Raw genomic sequence first — 22,448 nt, 5'->3', positions numbered from 1 at the left:
TACATTATTTCTGTTCCTTGAGAAACATAACCACAAAATAGTAGAGTAAAGTGATCTCAATCATCATGCTACCACGAGTCTCCCTTGGTAGAAGTTGAGCACCAGAATTTCATCCATCTTAAGAAAATTGTGAGCGAATTCTTTTCAACCAGAGTTCATGTAGATCCCACGGTCGGTGCTGCACATGTACTTAATCGGATTGCTTATGCAAAGATAGCCACATCTCGACAGATGAAGAATGCCAGATTTGCGGATGCGTAGGCGGATTTTTCTAGGCAGTTTCTGCAATAAAACAAATAGAAATCATGAGTAAGCACCTATAAATACAAAATTGCTCTGTTTTGCGTAAGAAAACATGTGCCATGTTATTCTCTTAGCTTAGCCAGATGATGGATGAAAGTTGGAGTCAAATATTAAGACCTCCGTCACCTCAACAAGTAGGACAGCATGCGCTCGCGATGGGAGTCATCGAGATCCACCCTTTGTGTGTACACAGTAGGATCTACAAGTTGTTGCTGACGTAGGATTGGATCCATTCGATGGGTATGACAGAGGAAGGCACATGCAACGAGGCCGGCAACGGCTAGAGATGAGGCAATGAGTGTGATGCAGGGCACATGTTGACTCTTTCGACAATAAGCAAAGGGAAAATTTGGCGTGAAGGTCGCGCATGACATAGAGTTACCCGCCCACATCCGCCGATGGCTTAGTTTCTTACGCAAGCATGTCATTTTTGGGTTTTTATTATTTATGCCATTAGTTGTGTCTCACCACTCAGTTTTGCCATTAGAAATTACAACTGCTCAAAAATGCCATCGCTCTATAAGATCTTTTGTCAAAAATGCCATTAAAGATCTAAAAAATGCCATCGTTCCATTAGATGTTTGCTCAGAAATGTCATTAGACATCGTTATTGTCAGGTCAAACTCGTTGACCATGTTATATGACAAAATAACCCTATACCCACCTGTCAGCTCTCTCTATCTCACAATGATAAGTGTGGACCCCACTTGTTTGGAGTAAGAAAGCGAATAATTTAGAGAAAATAAGAATGTTGTTGGGATCAAGTGGGACCCACACTTTATTGTAGTGAGATAGGAGAGAGCTGGCATGTTGCTCTATAGGTATTTTTGTCATTATGACATGGAAAATGAGATTTGAGCTGATAATCATGGTGTCCAGTGGCATTTTTGAGCATGCATGTAATGAAGCGATGTCATTTTTGAGCAGCTGAAATTTCTAATGGCAAAACTGAGTAGTGAGTGACAACCAGTGGCATAAATGATAAAAACCCTTCATTTTATTAACCCGTGTGTGTTGCAATAGGACATTTGATAACATTGCCGGTTGTCAATTTGGGAATATTGCCATTTTTGAATCTAGTAAAATTGCTATTTGTCAATCTGGGAGCTAAACAATTATTATCACTATCTACTTTTGCAACTGATATTCACCAAAAAAACTTGAGGAATAATAGACACTTAAATTCACTAACATGAGGGTTTATGACTCCATGAACTAGTGCAAGATGTTGAAGTTGGTTGCACAAGTACTTGCAAAAATGAATATGAGTGAAATATGTTGGCAGAGTCACCCACAAGAACTCTCTAGTTCTTCTTTGGGACCCACATCAACTTGATGGGAATCCTTGGAGTTATAGTTAAACTTGTGAAGTCTTGGGAACCCACTACCAAGGCTTGAGGTGCTTCTTCAAATGAGTCAATCTCTTCTTGAAGCTTGTCCTTTTCTTTTAGCTTATGGTCTTATGATGGAAGATCATCTTGAGTTTGTGTTTTCTCAAAAGATGTGGGGTCATACTTTTCTTGTTGAGGAACAAAGTTCGTCTTGGGGTATTGATCTTCTTCCCATTCAACTCCATTGGCATTGAACTTCTGTTTAAAACCAACACCTTGATTCTTCTGGTATCTTCCTTGCTTGCGTACGATTTCCTCGAATTGCTTACTCCTGATAAGACTCTTGTAAACACCTTTCTATTTAATTTCCTTCAATAAACTATTTTCTTGCTCAAGTGTAACTTGGCTATGAGAATCATTACTGGAATTAAGAGAATTACTAGAAGCAACAATATTGGATTTAGCATGGTTATTGTTACTACTAGAAGAAGAATTTTTCGTACTCTTGTTACTAGATTTAACTTGTGGCCTGTAACATCCCAAATTTTCAATTTGGAATGTCATACATTAGATCATCACTGCATATCATATTTTATTTGCTTTTGGTTTGATCCTACAAATTCTACGCAACTCAAGGAACCTCGGAGAGAGTTGGGGATTTCGTTATTTTCACATTTGAATTTTCTCAAATTTTGAAAATAGGATCAGTTGATTTTATTTGTTTTTTCTTCAAATATTTATATTATAAAAATATGAGAGAGGGAATAAAATGAATTTCCCAAAATAAAGAAATATTGAAGATTTAATAATAAAATCAAATAAGATTTTTATTTTGGATTTTTTTGCTATTTTATTTGAATTTAGGAAAAATGCGCGTTTTTCAAAACTGCATTTAGGCCCCAAATAAATGTTCATCTAGACTGGCTTGATTTTAGAAGTCGGAGAAAATTTATTTCGGGATTTTTGGAGTCCGTTTAGTATTTCTTTTATTTGTTTTTCTGCGCGTAATTATTTGAAAAAACACGAAACCGACTTTGGGCCGTGTTTGGCCAGGACTCTGTCCAGCTGGCCTTTATAATGCGCCGCCCCGAGCCCGTTAGCCCGTAAGCCGTGCCGCGCCGTGCCTAACCCTAACCCTAGTCGATCCGCCGCCGCCCGGACTCCGCCCGCCCGATCCGCCGCCGCCCCGGAGCCCGCCGCCCCCGGAGCCCGCCGCCGCCGACCCCGCTGCCTCGCCGAGGTTGACCCAGTCCACCGCCGGCGGTTTTCCTTGAGAAAACCGTTCGGTTTTCCGCCGGTTTTCCGTTCTGTTTTTCTTTAGATCCTTTTTTAGATCGGTTTTTTCCGGTTTAGTTTATTTAGCGAGCGTTCGCTCATTTGTTCGTTTTAACGTACGTGTTCACCGTTTAGTTCCAGAAAACGAACGTTCGTTCGTTAATCTATTCATCATTTTTCTTTTTCTCGGATTTTCCGCGATTATTTCTGATCGCGATTTCTGATCCGATTTTCGTTCTAGTATAACTTTTCGCTCGTTTATCGGAATCAGGTGATTCAAGCGCCTGGAGTTTCGTCTCGAAACCCTCTTTCCGTTTAACCAACTCAAACAAGTTTTTGCTTCTGTAAAATTTGACCTAGGTCCAGATTAGTAAACGAAGTTTATTTCTTTCGCCGTTTGACTTTTGTTGCTTCGTTCGATTTGATTCTTTTTGCAAACCGGAGTTCTTAAGTTGAACTTTCTGGTTAGTTCTCTTATTTGAGTTTTACCTGTGCATTAGATGAGTACTTATTGTGTGCTTGTTTGTTTGCGATAGAGTACCCGGAGTGCGCCGCTTGCTACTTTGAATCGCTAGGTTTCGCGGATCATCAGCAAGGCAAGTAACATTTTGATCATACCTCTTTCATACCCAGTTTTATTGCATTAGATCAATCCTCAAACATTGCATGATTAGGATCTAATTAAATTTTGGGTTTTGGGAAGTAGATGAGGTAGTACCTATTACCTGTTTTCTTATCAAACCTTTGGGAGTTACTTCTATGTTTGCTTATTATGCCATGCTATGCTAGTAGACGTGGATTGGGTGAGTGTATCCATGACAGATGTGAGATTGCTAATTTAATGGTTTATTTAAGGTGGCAACTTTAACACACATCTGAGTGGATTGATGCACCTGGGCATTCTAGCGATTGCTTGTTGTCTTTATGGACCGCCACCCAGACTCAAAGGGATCATGAAATTATTCATACTAGAAACTTTCGTGTGCAGCCACAAGCTACTATGGGCTCTAGCATAGTTGATTAAATCGTGCGAACTCTTACAATGGTAGACTAGCAGATGTAGGGGAAAGTAGGTGTTACGGTCTACCCGTTCGTAAGGTGCTAGCGCTTCTGAAAGACTATGTCTCGGTCATCCGTTTCTCAAACATCATGTAGTGCGAGAATCCCAACGGAGGAGATCGAGTCTGTGGGGAAAAGTGCACAAACCTCTGCAGAGTGTATAAACTAATCATGGTTAGCCGTGTCCCCGGTTATGGACGTCTTGAGTATCTAGTACATGGATTATCATGTGAATCTCATCATGTTACTTAAATCAATTTTGTTGGGTTTTAATGATGATGTTTAATTGGGATTGAGAGGGTGTCTACACTCTCAATGTTTAACAACCACCATGATAGTTAAATAAAATCTATTCCATTGCAGTAGAGAAAAATTGGCTTTACGCAAAACTGTAACCATAGAGTTTTCCACTAGCCATATATGCATGTAGTATAGCCTATTTCTTTCATTACTCTCTATGTGTTACTTTGCCAGCATATTCCATGTGCTGACCCGTTTTTGGGCTGCAACGTTCATGTTGCAGACTTTTCAGACGACGAGTAAGGTGCCTTTAGGTCGTGGTTCTATACTCAATGATGCCATTGGAGTTGATGGACTCACTTATCTTCCAAGCCTTCCGCTGTTATCGTTATTAGATGGCCTTAAGCCATATTATTTGTAATAAGTTCTCTTTTGAGACATTCTATGTAATAAGTGTGTGATTGCTACTCTGTTATAAATCCTTCAAGTACTGTGCATGTCAGCATTACTGATCCAGGGATGACACTGAAGCACAGAGATCAGACCGTTTGAGGTCTGGTCGCTACAAGATGGTATCAGAGCACATGCTGACTGTAGGACACGACTACTAAGCTAAAGCCCTAGATCACTACTCACTCTCCTCATTTCTGACTCCTCATCTTTTCTACTCTTTTAGGATGGCGGATGCAAGGAACAAGTTTACACAACCGGATGAAGATACACCCTTTGGACGTCACTTGAAGGAAGTCACTAGATACCTGAACATCGAAGTACCAAGCTTCACCGGAACCTACAATGCCACTTTACCTGAAGAGGAGCACTAGATGATTCAAGTTCAAGTTCCAGGAAGGACGTTCATGCTAGTCACTGAGCTCATAGAGTTTTCCTTTGATGCATCAACCTGGAGTCTAGGAAAGAGCATGGCAGCTCACATCGCCATGGGACGTATTTGAGCAGCTTACCGCAATGATCTCAAGGATACTATCTACCAGATTTGTGGGTGCCGAGATGAGCACTGGGAGATGATCAGCACCAAGAAGGATAGATCAATAGCAGCTTTTATTCAGGAGTTAAACCAGCACATTCGACGTCAGGAGAACCAGATGTGCGCAGACATGATAGATCTGAAGAAGGCGAGGACAAGAATCACGGAATTGGAGGAAGAACTCGAGGCTACACGTGAAGACTATGAGGAGGAAATCGTCATACTAGTGGAGAAGAATGACGACCTGATCAAGAAGATCGGAATATTTATGGGAGACCCTACACCAGTAGAAGAAGACGAAGAACCCAAGGAGATTCGCCCGGAAGACTACATCATCATCGACGACACCGACTCAGACCCAGACGATAGCGATGATGACTGTGTTGATGAAGCTGGAGCAGATATCATGGAGTCTGCAACCGAAGAATATTTCTAGTAGACCGCCCCATCAGTAGTAGTATTCCACCATGTAAATAGAGCAGTCCGAGCACTTTTTCGATAGTTAGTAGACCGGCTGTATGCCCTTGTTTGATTGAATGAAGTGATTTGCTTGCTTTTGCCTCATGTGCATATGGGTAGTGTTTTCTCTCTAGACCCCTCTCTATTCTTAAATCTCATCTTTTCTAAACCCATCAGATGCCTCCGAGACGTGACAATGGATTTGCCTTTCCACCGGAGCTCACCCAGTTGATCCAGCAGCAGAATACATTGATGCAGTTGCTAGTCCAGAATCAAAATCAGGGGAACAACAATAACAACAACCCGCCACCACCGCCACCACCTGTTGATCACTTAACCCGTTTTCTTAGGCTGAATCCACCGGTGTTCTCTAGTAGCACCGAGCCTATAGTAGCAGATGATTGGCTCCGCAAGATTGGAAGGGAGTTAACCACTACAGGATGTACTGATGCCGAGAAGGTGTGCTTTGCCGCACATCAGTTGGATGGACCAGCAACATCATGGTGGGAGAATTACACCGTCACCGACCCTATAGCCACGGTGACCTGGGATCAGTTTCAGCAGGCTTTCTGTACTGCCCATGTTTCAGCAGGAGCTATGGCCATGAAGAAGCGTGAGTTTCGCAACTTGCGCCAAGGAGGACAGACTGTTGGCCAGTATGTGGATGACTTTAGTAAGCTAGCACGTTATGCCCCAGATGACGTTGCTACGGATGTAGTTAAGAAGGAGAAGTTTTTGGAAGGACTGAATGATGAGTTGAGCATGCAGTTGATGGTAGCAAGCTTCAACAACTACCAGGAGTTGGTAGATCGTGCTCTTATGATTCAAGGGAAGCAGCAGCAGATTGAGAACCGCAAGAGGAAGTATGGACAAGGGAAGTACAATTCAGGAGCTCAACAGAAGCCGTGTTTTACCCCTAAACCGGGAGGACCTTTTCAGCATACTCATGTAGGAGGAAGTTCGCATAATCATAATGGCCCCAAGAATGGTAATGGGAATGGAGGAAGCAACGGCCAGAACCGCACCAACCCGTCAACCCCAGCCAAGAGAGACCTGAGCCAAGTCACTTGCTTTAAGTGCCAGAAGACCGGACATTATGCCAATGAATGTCCTGAAGCCCATAATGGAAATGTCAATGGAAGCTCTGGGAAGAACCCGAACCCTTTCAACAGGGGACAGGTGAACCACGTAAACGTGGAGGAGGTTGAAGAGTAGCCGGATGCAGTAATCAGTAAGTTTTTGGTTAAGTCTTTTACTGCAATCATTCTTTTTGATACTGGTGCATCGCATTCATACATATCAAGGGGATTTGTGGATAAGTATAACCTGCCCACTAAGGTTCTTAGAACACCTATGCTAGTAAGCTCACTAGGAGCAGAGTATATGGCCAGCCGAGGATGTTTTCAAGTGCCATTGAGTATAGGTAGGCATGTGTTTCCCTCGGATTTGATCATTTTGAAATCGCAAGGTTTGGATGTAATTCTGGGTATGGATTGGCTGTTGATGTATGGAGGAAACATCGATTGCGCCAGTAAGTCGATTTTTCTTACCACCCCAGAAGGAAGAAGGATCAAGTATGTATCCCGACATGTGCCTAAGAGAACTCAAGTAAATTCCCCAACGGGAGTTGTACAGGAGGAAGTACTGGTGGTAAAGGATTTTCCTGATGTATTTCCAGAAGAGTTACCAGGCATGCCACCGGATAGAGACATTGAGTTTTTGATTGAGCTTTTGCTAGGCACAGGGCCAATATCTAAGAGACCATACAGGATACCCGCAAAGGATTTGGAGGAGATTAAGAAGCAGATTAAAGAGTTACTGGATAAAGGTTATATTCGCCCAAGTTCTTCGCCTTGGGGATCGCCAGTACTTCTAGTGGAGAAAAAGGATGGATCGTTAAGGGTGGTTGTTGATTATCGAGGATTGAATGAAGTAACAATCAAGAACAAGTACCCACTACCGATGATCAATGATCTGTTCGATCGATTGCAAGGAGCTAAGGTATTTTCCAAGATCGATCTGCGATCAGGATACCATCAGTTGAAGATTCGAGAACAGGATATACCTAGGACAACTTTTACCACCAGGTATGGGCTGTACGAGTATACCGTTATGTCATTTGGTCTGACTAACGCACCTGCCTATTTTATGAACATGATGAACAAAGTGTTTATGGACTTTTTAGATAAGTTCGTCGTAGTGTTCATTGATGATATTCTGGTTTACTCGAAGAATGAAGAGGAGCATAAGGAGCATTTGCGTTTGGTACTTGAGAAGCTCAGAGAACATCAGTTATATGCCAAGTTTAGCAAATGTGAGTTTTGGTTGAAGGAAGTGGGATTCCTTGGACACGTTATATCCGGAGAAGGTATAGCAGTAGATCCCACAAAGGTTGTCACTGTGACAAATTGGGAAGCACCAACAATAGTTGGAGAGATCCGGAGTTTTCTTGGACTCGCAGGATACTACCGAAGATTTATTGAAAATTTCTCGAAGATTGCGAAGCCTATGACGGAGTTGTTGAAGAAGGATACCAAGTTCAAATGGACTGAGGAATGTGAGGCCAGTTTCCAGGAGTTGAAGTAACATTTGGTTACATCACCAGTGTTGATTTTGTCAGATCAGAACAAAGATTATGAGGTGTATTGCGACGCTTCACGTCAAGGACTTGGAGCAGTGCTTATGCAGGAGGGAAGAGTTGTTTCATATGCCTCACGACAACTTAAGCCTCATGAGTTGAATTATGCCATGCATGATTTGGAGTTAGCAGCCGTAGTGCACGCCTTTAAGACTTGGAGACATTTTCTCATTGGAAACCATTGTGAGGTGTACACGGATCACAAGAGTTTGAAGTAGATGTTCACACAGAAGGAGCTAAATCTCAGGCAAAGGAGATGGTTGGAGCTCATCAAGGACTACGATATGAGATTGCATTATCATCCCGGAAAGGCTAACGTAGTAGCCGATGCGCTGAGCCGTAAGAGCCATGTCAACACCCTAATGATGGGAGATTTACCGAAGGAGTTAGCCGAGGACCTTCATGAGCTATGTTTGGAGATAGTTCCGAGAGGCTATGTAGCAGCATTGGAGATTCAGTCTACTTTGATGGATAAGATCAGAGAAGCTTAGAAGACTGACAAGGAGGTTACCTTTATAAAGGAGAAGATGAGCAAAGGAAAAGTTGAAGGATTTCGTGAGGATGAGCACAATACCTTATGGTTTGAAGACCGTGTTTATATGCCCAACGACTCGGAGATCAGGAAGTTAATTCTGCAGGAGGCCCATGATTCACCATATTCGATTCACCCAGGAAATAACAAGATGTAGTTGGATTTGAAGGATACTTTCTGGTGGACCGGAATGAAGAAGGATATTGCGGAGTATGTAGCAGTTTGTGATGTATGTCAGAGAGTAAAGGCAGAGCATCAGAAGACAACAGGATTGTTACAGCCATTGCCAATACCCGAATGGAAGTGGGATAAGCTAGGCATGGATTTTATTACAGGATTGCCCAGAACGCGTTCAGGCTATGACTCGATTTGGGTTGTAGTCGATCGTTTGACAAAGGTAGCTCATTTCATCCCAGTGAAGACAACCTACACCAGTGCTAAGTTGGCAAAGATATACATGACCAGGAGTGTATGTCTGCATGGAGTTCCAAGGAGCATTGTATCAGATAGAGGAACCCAATTTACCTTAAAGTTCTGGAATCAATTGCATGAAACTTTGGGTACCAGGCTAGAGTTCAACACAACTTTTCATCCACAGACAGATGGACAGACCGAGAGAGTCAATCAGATTTTGGAGGATATGCTAAGAGCTTGCGCGCTAGATTACAGATCTAGTTGGGACGACAATTTGCCATACACAGAGTTCTCTTACAACAACAGTTATCAATCCAGCTTGAAGATGGCCCCTTTTGAAGCCTTATACGGAAGGAGGTGCAGGACCCCATTCTCGTGGGATGAAGTTGGAGACCGCCAGTTGTTTGGACCGGATTTGATTAAGGAGTCTGAACAGAAGGTGAAATTGATTCGCGATAGGCTCAAGGTAGCCCAGTCCAGGGTGAAGAGCTACGCAAATTCTAAACGCAAGGAGACAGTTTACGAAGTCGGAGACCGATTTTATCTTCGAGTATCTCCACTTCGAGGAGTTAAGCATTTTGGAGTTAAGGAAAAGTTAGCGCCACGTTTTGTAGGACCATACAAGGTTTTGGAGCGTATGGGAGAAGTAGCCTACAAGTTGGAATTACCCAAAGGATTGTCAGGAGTTCATGACGTATTCCACGTTTCCCAGTTGAAGAAGTGCCACGCAGAGATGGCTGATATACCGCTGAGAGATACAGTGCCGCTGGAAGCGATTCATTTGGACAGTGATTTGACCTATGAGGAGAAACCAGTCAAGATTCTTGAGTATGCCAGCCGAGTCACCCGTAGCAAGGTTATCAAGTTTTGCAAAGTTCAGTGGAGCTACCACACCGAGGATGAAGCCACCTGGGAGCGAGAGGAAGATCTGCTGAAGGACCACCCTCACCTATTTTCTAGCCAACCCGAATCTCGAGGGCAAGATTCATCTTAAGGGGAGTAGGTTTGTAACATCCCAAATTTTCAATTTGAAATGTTATACATTAGATCATCACTGCATATCATATTTTATTTTCTTTTGGTTTGATCCTAGAAATTCTACGCAACTCAAGGACCCTCGGAGAGAGTTGGGGTTTCGTTATTTTCATATTTGAGTTTTCTCAAATTTTGAAAATAGGATCAGTTGCTTTTATTTATTTTTTCTTCAAATATTTCTATTATAAAAATATAAGAGAGGGAATAAAATGACTTTCCCAAAATAAATAAATATTTAGGATTTAATAATAAAATCAAATAAGATTTTTATTTTGGATTTTTTTGCTATTTTATTTGAATTTAGGAAAAATGCGCGTTTTTCAAAACTGCATTTAGGCCCCAAATAAATGTTCATCTAGACCGGCTTGATTTTAGAAGTCGGGGAAAATTTATTTCTGGATTTTTGGAGTCCGTTTAGTATTTCTTTTATTTGTTTTTCTGCGCGTAATTATTAAAAAAACGCGAAACCAACTTTGGGCCGTGTTCGGCCAGGACTCTGTCTGGCCAGCCTTTATAATGCGCCGCCCCGAGCCTGTTAGCCCATAAGCCGCGCCGCGCCTAACCCTAACCCTAGCCGATCCGCCGCTGCCACGAGCCGCCGCCGCCGCCGGACTCCGCTGCCCGAGTCGCCGCCGCCCCCGGAGCCCGCCGCCGCCGACCCCGCCGCCCGCCGCCGCCGCCGACCCCGCTGCCCCGCCGAGGTTGACCCCGCCCCGCCGCCGGCGGTTTTCCTCGAGAAAACCGTTCGGTTTTCCGCCGGTTTTTCGTTCGGTTTTTCTTTAGATCCGTTTTTTAGATCGGTTTTTTTCGGTTTAGTTTATTTAGCGAGCGTTCGCTTGTTCGTTCGTTTTAACGGACGCGTTCACCATTTAGTTCTAGAAAACGAACGTTCGTTCGTTAATCAGTTTGTCATTTTTCTTTTTCTCGGATTTTCCACAATTATTTCTGATCGCGATTTCTGATCCGATTTTCGTTCTAGTATAACTTTTCACTCGTTTATCGGAATCAGGCGATTCAAGCGCCTGGAGTTTCGTCTCGAAACCCTCTTTCAGTTTAACCAACTCAAACAAGTTTTTGCTTCTGTAAAATTTGACCTAGGTCCAGATTAGTAAACGAAGTTTTTTCTTTCGCCGTTTGACTTTCGTTGCTTCGTTCGGTTTGATTCTTTTTGCAAACCGGAGTTCTTAAGTTGAACTTTCTGGTTAGTTCTCTTATTTGAGTTTTACCTGTGCATTAGATGAGTACTTATTGTATGCTTGTTTGTTTGCGAGAGAGTACCCGGAGTGCGCCGCTTGCTACTTTGAATCGCTAGGTTTCGCGGATCATCAGCAAGGCAAGTAACACTTTGATCATACCTCTTTCATACCCAGTTTTATTTCATTAGATCAATTCTCAAACATTGCATGATTAGGATCTAATTAAATTGTGGGTTTTGGGAAGTAGATGAGGTAGTACCTAATACCTGTTTTCTTATCAAACCTTTGGGAGTTACTTTTGAAGGAAATATGCCCTAGAGGCAATAATAAAGTATTATTTATTTCCTTGTATCATGATAAATGTTTATTATTCATGCTAGAATTGTATTAACCGGAAACATAATACATGTGTGAATACATAGACAAACAGAGTGTCACTAGTATGCCTCTACTTGACTAGCTCGTTGATCAAAGATGGTTATGTTTCCTAACCATAGCCATGAGTTGTCATTCGATTAACGGGATCACATCATTAGGAGAATGATGTGATTGACTTGCCCCATTCCGTTAGCATAGCACTTGATCGTTTAGTTTGTTGCTATTGCTTTCTTCATGACTTATACATGTTCCTATGACTATGAGATTATGCAACTCCCGTTTACGGGAGGAACACTTTATGTGCTACCAAACGTCACAATGTAACTGGGTGATTATAAAGGTGCTCTACAGGTGTCTCCGAAGGTACTTGTTGGGTTGGCGTATTTCGAGATTAGGATTTTTCACTCCGATTGTCGGAGAGGTATCTCTGGGCCCTCTCGGTAATGCACATCACTTAAAGCCTTGCAAGCATTGCAGCTAATGAGTTAGTTGCGGGATGATGTATTACAGAACGAGTAAAGAGACTTGCCGGTAACGAGATTGAACTAGGTATTAAGATACCAACGATCGAATCTTGGGCAAGTAACATACCAATGACAAAGGGAACAACATATATTGTTATGCGGTCTGACCGATAAAGATCTTCGTAGAATATGTAGGAGCTAATATGAGCATCCAGGTTCTGCTATTGGTTATTGACCGGAGACGTGTCTCGGTCATGTCTACATTGTTCTCGAACCCGTAGGGTCCGCACGCTTAACATTACGATGACAGTTTCATTATGAGTTTATATGTTTTGATGTACCGAAGGTTGTTCAGAGTCCCGGATGTGATCACGGACATGACGAGGAGTCTCGAAATGGTCGAGACATAAAGCTTGATATATTGGAAGCCTATGTTTGGACATCGGAAGTGTTCCGGGTGAAATCGGCATTTTACCGGAGTACCGGGAGGTTACCGGAACCCCCGCTAACCTAATGGGCCTTAATGGGCCTAGTGGAGGAAGTAGAGAGGAGGCCAAGGGGCAGCCGCACGCCCCTCCCCCCAAGTCCAAATTGGACAAGGAGGGGGGGCGGCGCCCCCCCTTTCCTTTCCCCTCTTTTTCTCCTTCCCCCCAAGTCCTAGTTCAACATGGAAAGGGGGGAGTCCTACTCCCGGTGGGAGTAGGACTCCTCCTGGCGCGCCCCTTTCCTGGCCGCACCTCCTCCCCCTTGCTCCTTTATATATGGGGGCAGGGGGGCACCCCAGAGACACAACAATTGATCATTGATCTCTTAGCCGTGTGCGGTGCCCCCCTCCACCATAATCCTCGATAATATTGTAGCGGTGCTTAGGTGAAGCCCTGCGATGGTAGAACATCAAGATCGTCACCACGCCGTCATGCTGACGGAACTCTTCCTCGACATTCTGCTGGATCGGAGTCCGGGGATCGTCATCGAGCTGAACGTGTGCTAGAACTCAGAGGTGCCGTAGTTTCGGTGCTTGATCGGTCGGGCGGTGAAGACGTACGATTACATCAACCGCGTTGTGCTAATGCTTCCGCTTTCGGTCTACAAGGGTACGTAGACAACACTCTCCTCTCTCGTTGCTATGCATCACCATGATCTTGCGTGTACGTAGGAAAATTTTGAAATTACTACGTTCCCCAAAAGTGGCATCAGAGCCAGGTTTTATGCGTTGATGTTGTGCACGAGTAGAACACAAGTTAGTTGTGGGCGATATAAGTCATCCTGCTTACCAGCATGTCATACTTTGGTTCGGCGGTATTGTTGGATGAAGCGGCCCGGACTGACATTACGCGTACGCTTACGCGAGACTGGTTCTACGAACATGCTTTGCACACAGGTGGCTGGCGGGTGTCAGTTTCTCCATCTTTAGTTGAACCAAGTGTGGCTACGCCCGGTCCTTGCGAAGGTTAAAATAGCACCAACTTGACAAACTATCGTTGTGGTTTTGATGCGTAGGTAAGAACGGTTCCTGGTAAGCCCGTAGCAGCCACGTAAAACTTGCAACAACAAAGTAGAGGACGTCTAACTTGTTTTTGCAGGGCTTGTTGTGATGTGATATGGTCAAGACATGATGCTAAATTTTATTGTATGAGATGATCATGTTTTGTAACCGAGTTATCGGCAACTGGCAGGAGCCATATGGTTGTCGCTTTATTGTATGCAATGCAATCGCGCTGTAATGCTTTACTTTATCACTAAGTGGTAGCGATAGTCGTGGAAGCATAAGATTGGCGAGATGACAATGATGCTACAATGGAGATCATGTCAGGACCCCGATTCCAAGTCACATCGATCTAGCCGGTAACACTTCATATCACATTGTGGCCTCACGCATGGTATCCCCACGGGTGTCGCCTTACCATGGCCCGGGACCATTTGCGCCTTTTGGCTCACGTATATGATAGTGTCACTAGCATCCATATGACAGAGAACCCGGGCCGACATGGCTAGTCGTGAACCCAAAGCGGCACAGACCTATGGAGACAGGCATACGTGAATCACATCGAGCATGTCGGTCATCAGCGTGTGAACCCGGGCTGTAGCACCGGGCTAACAGGACTCTGGGGAACCCATGCTGTAGCAGGCTAGGCAGGACTCCGGATGTCACCGCGTGACATTTCCCCAAAGGGACATACATAGGAACAAAGTGAAACACATGTCGGCCAATCAAGTGTCCTGAGCAGTAGTGCTGGGCTAGCAGGACTCCGGTGAACCGGGCTGTAGCGGACTACTATGGCTCGAGGAAGCACTAGACTACATTTCCCCATAAGAAAGGCTGCCAAGGATAAACAACTAGATTGTCGGATCCCACACATACCAAGCATTTCAATCATACACACAATATGCTCGATATGAGTAATACAACATGGCATCACAACAAAACTCTACAACTCAAGTACTTTATTTAAAAGGCTCCGAGGAGCCATACATAACATATTCATACAGGTAGGGGTCACACGACCCGACACTCAAGTCATACAATCATACAAGCACATGCGGAATCAACTTAGTCTGAGTACAGACACTAGAAAGAAAGAAGGCTTCTCGAAGCCTATCTATCTACATAGGGACCTCCATGGCCAGGATCACCACCTGGGTGGCAAGTCACTCATCGACGTCGAGGTCTACATAAAACCCATCAGAGGGGGCGGTGTTGTCGTCTGAAAACAGTAATTAAGCAAATATGAGTACAAAGGTACTCAGCAAGTCTTACATCTGAACCTACTATACATGCTCATTCTCAAGAAGGTGGTGGAGTTATTGCAGCAAGCCAGCTTTGACTCTTGGCTAAGCTATCCTACGGGACACCACTAGTAAAATAGTTTTCGCACACGAGTCCACTAATCACCAACACAATACTCCACCGGGGATCCTCCCTCGTCATCCTATGAGAGAGCCATCCTCGGTACTCACACTTATCTTGAGTCTTTTAGTAGTATCCATTAACTTGTCTATGAACTGTATAGGCAACCAAGTAGTCCTTTACTGCAGACGTGGCTATTCGAATAGATGATGTTAACCCTGCAGGGTGTACTTCTTCATACATGCTCTCACCACTTACCGCCGTTTACACGACATGTACTCGGCAACCTTCAAGCGGAAGCCCAACGAGGGTGTCGGCCACGGCCTACCTAAACACTCAAGTCTCTAGTCCAGGTTTATCGCCTATCCAGGTTCCATCCGCAGGGAGTCCGGCCGAGGTTTCCACATACGGCCCCGAACGATGTGAACAGGGTTCCCGAGACACCAAACGGGTGACTCGGTACACCGTGCCACGGTGTATCTACCGCAACATAGCCCACCCCTAGGGTCAGCGCTATGCACGGCCGCCAACACATAACCTACAAACACCAGAAACTAATTGCAACTCCTGGACAGAGTACTAGGGTGATTAAGAAGCCGAGAGGGTCCATTAGGTTCGGCCCAATGTATGGTAGTAACTGAATCTTAAATCACACATACAGATCTCAGTTCTTAGGGACGGCCTCAATGAAACAACCCACCATGTACTCCTACATGGCCTCTCATCGATACCTTTACCAAATCATGTTCAACACATCCCTCACATTACCGACATAATCATTTCACTCTAGCCCATCACCCAGATGAACCAGACCTGACACAGCTCTAAGCATAGCAGGCATAGCAAGGTAGGAAACACATACATGGCTCAATCAACTCCTACACATGCTAGTGGGTTTCATCTAGTTACTGTGGCAATGATAGGTCATGCAGAGGATAAGGGTTCAACTACCGTAGCACACAGCAGTTTGAAACGTTGTTGTCTTAATGCAGTAAATGAGAGCAGAGGCGAGAACATGGGATTGTATCGATATGATCAATGGGGCTGCTTGCCTGATGTAGTGGTAGTAGGGTACTGCCCTTCAGTTGGATACTCGGAGATATCCTCGGAGGCAGAACCTACCACGAGGGACACACAGAACATAATCAACACATGACAATATGCAACAATATGATGCATGCTATGACATGGCAAAATGATGTGTCCTGCCTAATGCAATGTGAAACAAGTTGAAATGGGTCCATTTGAACCAAAGATTCAAATGGAAGTTAAAGTTCTTATGCATAATAAGTGTGTTAGCTTGTTTCACCTAAACAGCAAGGTTAAAGTGGTTTGTCATGCATGAAACCATTACAGATGGATAGATTGAATTTTTCTGATCATTTTTCATATATAATTTGTTTGATTTGGAGCTATGGTTGATTTTCTATGATTTTTAGAAGTTTTGGCTATTTCCTGGAATTTCCTATATAAAAATAAATCCAGAAAATGAATAATTGCGTCAGCACTGCTTCACTGTGACGTCAGCGAGTCAAAGGCGCCAGGGCCAGTCAAACCTGACTGGTGGGCCCCGTCTGTCAGTGTCTCAGCTAACTAACAGAGTTAAGTTAGTACTAATTAACTGTCAGTGGGGCCTGGGCCCACATGTCAGTGACCTAAACTAACTAAAATTAGTTAATACTAATCCTAAACTAATTAACAGGTCAGTCCCACCTGTCATAGGCTCGGGGGGGGGGGGGAGGTCAACTTGGGCCCACACATCAGTCCACGGGTTAAAACGTGGTCAACTCGCCGGCGGCTTGACGCCGGCGACGACAGATGCGACAGAGGGGCTCGGGTTTGCGTCTCCAGCGACCAAACGGGCGGCCGAGACCATCTACGGGGAGCTGGAAGCGAGCCGCATCGTTTGGTGGTGGAAGTGGAGCTCGAGGAGGTTGGGAACGACGCCGGTGACGACCTTGGCGGTCACCGGAGCTCGGGTGAGCTCGGGCTCATTGCTGTAGTGGCCTAGGTGCGGCGGCGCTAGCATCTACGGCTCCTACGTGATGCGGGTAGTGCGTTGGACACAAGCCCGGGACCATATGGTCACCGGAGCACGACCGGCGACGACGCGGGCGGCGGCGCATGCGGGTGAGCTTCGTGCAGTCGATGCAGGGGACGACAGCGAGAATGGAGAGGATGGGAATGTATCTGAGCTCACAGCGGTTGCGATGATCTAAACGGCGAGGTCGGGGACGAGCTGGAGCAGTGGTGACAGTGAAAGGGATCTCCGTCGGCGATCAGCGAAGACGAGGACGAGGCGGTAACTCCAGGGCGAGCGAGCGCTCGGGGCTCGGTCTGCTCGACGGAGAGGAGGGAGGCGGAGCTCCTGGACACGGTGGCGTGGCACGGAGACGACGGAGAGCATGACTACGGCGACGGTGCGGCTACGATAGCGTCGGCCATCATGGGAGAGAGCAAGGGAGAGAGGCAGGGGTGTGTGTGAAGTGTTCACGGGGTCGGGCGGTGCCGCAGAGGCGCTTTCAGGCGTCGCGCTGGCGCGGGCGATGGCAGGTAGGCAGGGAGGTGGCGTGGCGAGCTCCTGTGCTCGCCATCGAGCACCTGCTCGCCTCGCTGGCTAGGCGAAGCAGCTGCGTGGAGCGGCTGCTGGGTCGGGCCAGCTAGGTGGGCCGGCTGGTGGGCTTCCAGGTAAGCTCTAACTCTCTCTCTCTTTTCTGTTTTGCTTTTATTTATTTCCTGCTATGTGTATTGAAATAGAATAAATACTATTTCATTTCCAAAAACTCTTAAATATTCAGAGGCACATTTGGGAATATTCTCAACTGCCTAAAAATGCTTCCAAGATTATTTGAGCACTTTAAAATATTTATAGCATTTAAAATGCCCAAATTCAAATACTTATGGCTTGTTCAAAAATCCAGAATGGCTCCATAAATTGCAAGACCATTTTTGGCAGAGGTTTTAGTCAAGACCAAAAATGGTGGGCTTTTATGAAGGGCATTTTGGGTTCATTGAAATTCCAATTGTTGGAAATTAGCATTTTCAGGGGGGGTGTTGGGGTTGATTAGGCCCCATTTCAAGTTTAAAAGAAATTTAAACATGATGCACATGTTCATCCAATCCTAATGCATGACTAAAAGCAGGGATGTGACAACTCACCCCCACTCAAAAGAATCTCGTCCCGAGATTTAGGATCCTCCGGGAAGAAGGTGGGGTACTCGAGTCGAAGACGATCCTCCCTTTCCCAAGTGGCTTCTTTCTCGGAATGGTGTGACCATTGAACCTTGAGAAACTTGATATTATGGCGTCGAGTGGTACGCTCGGCTTGATCAAGGATACGAACGGGATATTCCCGATATGAGAGGTTATCTTGTAGATCAAGCGTTTCGTGGTCCACTCCACGGATAGGATCCGCGAAGCAACGCCTGAGTTGAGAAACGTGGAAGACATCGTGAACTCTGGAAAGATGCGAAGGTAGTTCCAATTGGTAGGCAACTTCTCCTCGTTTGGCAAGAATGCGAAAGGGTCCAATGTAACGAGGAGCCAATTTGCCTTTGATACCGAAACGATGGGTTCCCTTTAACGGAGTAACCCGAAGGTAAGCCTTCTCGCCGACTTCATAAGTCATGAGCTTATGTTTACGATCATATTGGCTCTTTTGACGAGATTGGGCTGTTTTCAATTTCTCACGAATAACGCGAACCTGCTCTTCTGCTTCCTGAATCATATCCGGGCCAAAGAGTTGTCTTTCCCCGGTTTCTGACCAGTTAAGAGGCGTTCGACATTTTCGTCCATAGAGAACTTCGAAAGGAGCTTTGCCCAAGCTAGCTTGATAACTATTGTTATAAGCAAACTCCGCGAATGGAAGGCATTTCTCCCAACCCATTCCGAATGAGATGACAGAAGCTCGGAGCATATCTTCCAAAATTTGATTGACTCGCTCTACTTGACCACTTGATTGAGGATGGAAGGCGGTGCTAAAAGAGAGACGAGTTCCCATAGCATTTTGGAAACTTTCCCAAAATCGAGAGGTGAAGAGACTCCCACGGTCTGAGTTAATTTCCAATGGGACACCATGAAGCGACACTATTCGGGAGATGTATAATTCAGCTGGCTGGCTAGCGGTGATACTCTCACGAACAGGTAGGAAATGGGCTACTTTGGAAAGACGGTCGATAACGCCGAAAATGGCATTATTCCCTCTCTTGGTCCTGGGAAACCCAGTAATGAAATCCATACTGATTTTATCCCATTTCCACTCAGGAATAGCCAAAGGTTGAAGGGTGCCAGCAGGCCGTTGGTGCTCTGCTTTAACACGATGACAGACGTCGCAACTATCAATGCATTGAGCAATTTCTCTCTTCATCCTAGTCCACCAAAACCTCTGGCGTAGGTCTTGATACATTTTGGTACTACCGGGATGAATGGTGAGAGGGGATTCATGAGCTTCCTTAAGAATCAACTGGCGTAAATGTTGTTTCTTGGGAACCACCAAGCGGTTCTCGAAGAAGACAACACCTCGCTCATCCATGGAAAAACATTTAGCAACTCCGCTAGCGATGTTCTCCTTAATCCGGGATATGTCCTTATCATACCGCTGGGCGGTTATGATCTGATCCGTAAGGGTAGGTTTCGCCACCAGGGTGGATAGGAATCCTCGAGGAACAATGTGAAGATTAAGCTTACGAAATTCCTCATGGAGAAGTGGTTGACTTTGTTGTAACATCAGGTTGTTACAATAGGATTTACGACTTAGTGCATCAGCCATGACATTGGCTTTGCCCGGGGTGTAAGTTATTCCTAAGTCGTAATCCGAGATCAACTCGACCCAACGTCGTTGCCTGAGATTCAAATCCGGTTGGGTGAAGATATATTTCAAACTTTGGTGATCGGTGAAGATCTCGCAACGATTACCGAGGAGGTAATGTCGCCAAGTTTTAAGTGCATGGACTACAGCTGCAAGCTCTAGATCATGTGTGGGATAATTTTCCTCATGTGGGTGTAATTGCCGTGAAGCATAGGCAATTACCTGACGATCTTGCATGAGTATGCAACCTAGTCCTTGTCGCGAGGCGTCGCAATAGATAATAAAGTCCTTGGAGAAATCTGGTGGTACAAGTACGGGAGCAGATGTCAGGCGTCTTTTCAGTTCCTGAAAGCTGAACTCGCACTGTGGGGTCCACTCGAACTTTTTATCTTTCTTGAGGAGTTCAGTTAGAGGTTTAGCAACCTTGGAGAAATTCTCGACGAAGCGGCGGCAATAGCTCGCTAAGCCAAGGAAGCTCCGAACTTGCTTGACCGTCTCAGGTGGAGTCCAATCAAGGACGGCTTGAACTCGCTCGGGATTGACAGCAATACCCTTACCAGAGATTACATGGCCTAGATAGGTCACTTCTGGCAATCAAAATTCACACTTGGAGAATTTGGCATAAAGGCGATGCTCTCGAAGTTTCGTCAATACCAGCCTTAGATGTTCGGCATGTTCCTCTTCATTCTTGGAGTAGATGAGTATGTCATCGAGGTATACTACGACGAATTTATCCAAATACTCCATGAAGACCGAGTTCATTAACCGAGAGAAGGTGGCTGGGGCATTGGTTAAACCGAAGGACATAACGGTGTACTCGTATTGGCCATAACGAGTAACAAAGGCCGTTTTGGGAATGTCCCCGTTTCTGATTTTGATTTGATGGTAGCCCAACCTCAAATCCATCTTGGAAAAGACTGAGGATCCAGCGAGCTGGTCATACAGATCGTTGATCCTGGGAAGCGGATACTTGTTCTTGATAGTGACCAAGTTGACAGGTCGGTAATCTACAACCATCCGATCCGTTCCATCCTTCTTCTTGACGAAGAGGACGGGGCAAGCCCAAGGAGAGGAACTAGGACGGATGAAACCCTTTTTCAAGGACTCATCGAGTTGGTTCTTAAGCTCGGCTAGTTCTAAGGGTGCCATCTTATAGGGTCTTCTAGAAATTGGAACGGTTCCTGGAACAAGGTCTATCACAAACTCGACATCCCTGTCAGGTGGAACACCTGGCAGTTCTTCTGGAAAGACATCCGGAAAGTCCCGGACTACCGGAATATCTTCAAGGTCTGGAAGGGGGTTGGCATTTAGGGAGTAAAGCTGGCGCTTGGCCACTCGAGTTAAGACATTGACTGTCTTGCCCGATGGGTGAGTAAGTTGAACGGTTCTAGTGGCACAATCAATCTTAGCGTAATGAGCTGACATCCAGTCCATACCCAAGATGATGTTTATGTCCGAGGACTTGAGAGCTATTAAGGATGCAAGGAAGACAAGTCTATCGACAAGAATATTCGTTCCCATGGCTTACTCTAGAAGTTTGCCATTTGGAACCCGGAGTTTGAATTACCATGGAAGTGGGCATGTCACAGAATGTCGTGTTATGCAATCGAGCATAGTTCTCGGATATGAATGAATGAGATGCTCCAGTATCGAAAAGAACAGATGCCGGATGGCAATTAACAAGGAGCGTACCAAGGACGACGTTAGGATCCTCATGAGCCTCCTCGGCTGAGACATAGTTGACATGGCCACGTGCAGTGGTGACCGGCTTGGCGTAGAATGCCTTTCCCGCTGGCTTACCACGACCAACGGACTTTCCAGACTGATTGGGGTTGTTGTTCTGGGGACACTCTCGACTATAGTGACCCGGCTCTCCACACTTGAAACATGTCACAACATTGGGGCGTGGAGCAGCATTAGCAGCGGGGCCACCATAGGGCTTGGACGGTGCAAACTGCTGGTTGGGACGAGGCGCCTCAAAGGATGGCCTCGGAATGAACCTGGGTGGCAGTGCCGTGCTTGGAATCCACACCCGGCGCTTCTGAGATCCAGAGCCGGATGAAGAGCCAAAATCACGGGAGTGCTTGCGTGAAGCGTCATAATCAGACTGGCCTGTCTCAGCACTGATGGCTTTATTGACCAACTTCTGAAAGGAGGTGCACTCGTGCAGACGAAGATCGCGGCGAAGCTCAGGGCTAAGTCCCTTGCGGAACCTTGCCTGCTTCTTAGCGTCGGTAGATACTTCTTCAGGAGCATATCGTGCCAGATTCCCAAATTCACGACTATATGCATCCACAGTCAGTCTTCCTTGGGTGAAATTGCAGAACTCTTCCCTCTTGCGATCTATGAGACCTTCCGGGATGTGATGCTCACGGAAAGCCTCACTGAATTCAGCCCAAGTAGTGATTTGGCCGACCGGGCGCATAGCTTCAAAATTTTCCCACCAAAGACTAGCAGGGCCTTCGAGGTGATAGGCAGCATAAG

This window comes from Triticum aestivum, chromosome 2A, assembly GCF_018294505.1.
Source record: "Triticum aestivum cultivar Chinese Spring chromosome 2A, IWGSC CS RefSeq v2.1, whole genome shotgun sequence".
NCBI lineage: Eukaryota > Viridiplantae > Streptophyta > Magnoliopsida > Poales > Poaceae > Triticum > Triticum aestivum.
The sequence above is the reverse complement of the archived record's forward strand: the minus strand, read 5'-3'. Positions refer to the sequence as shown.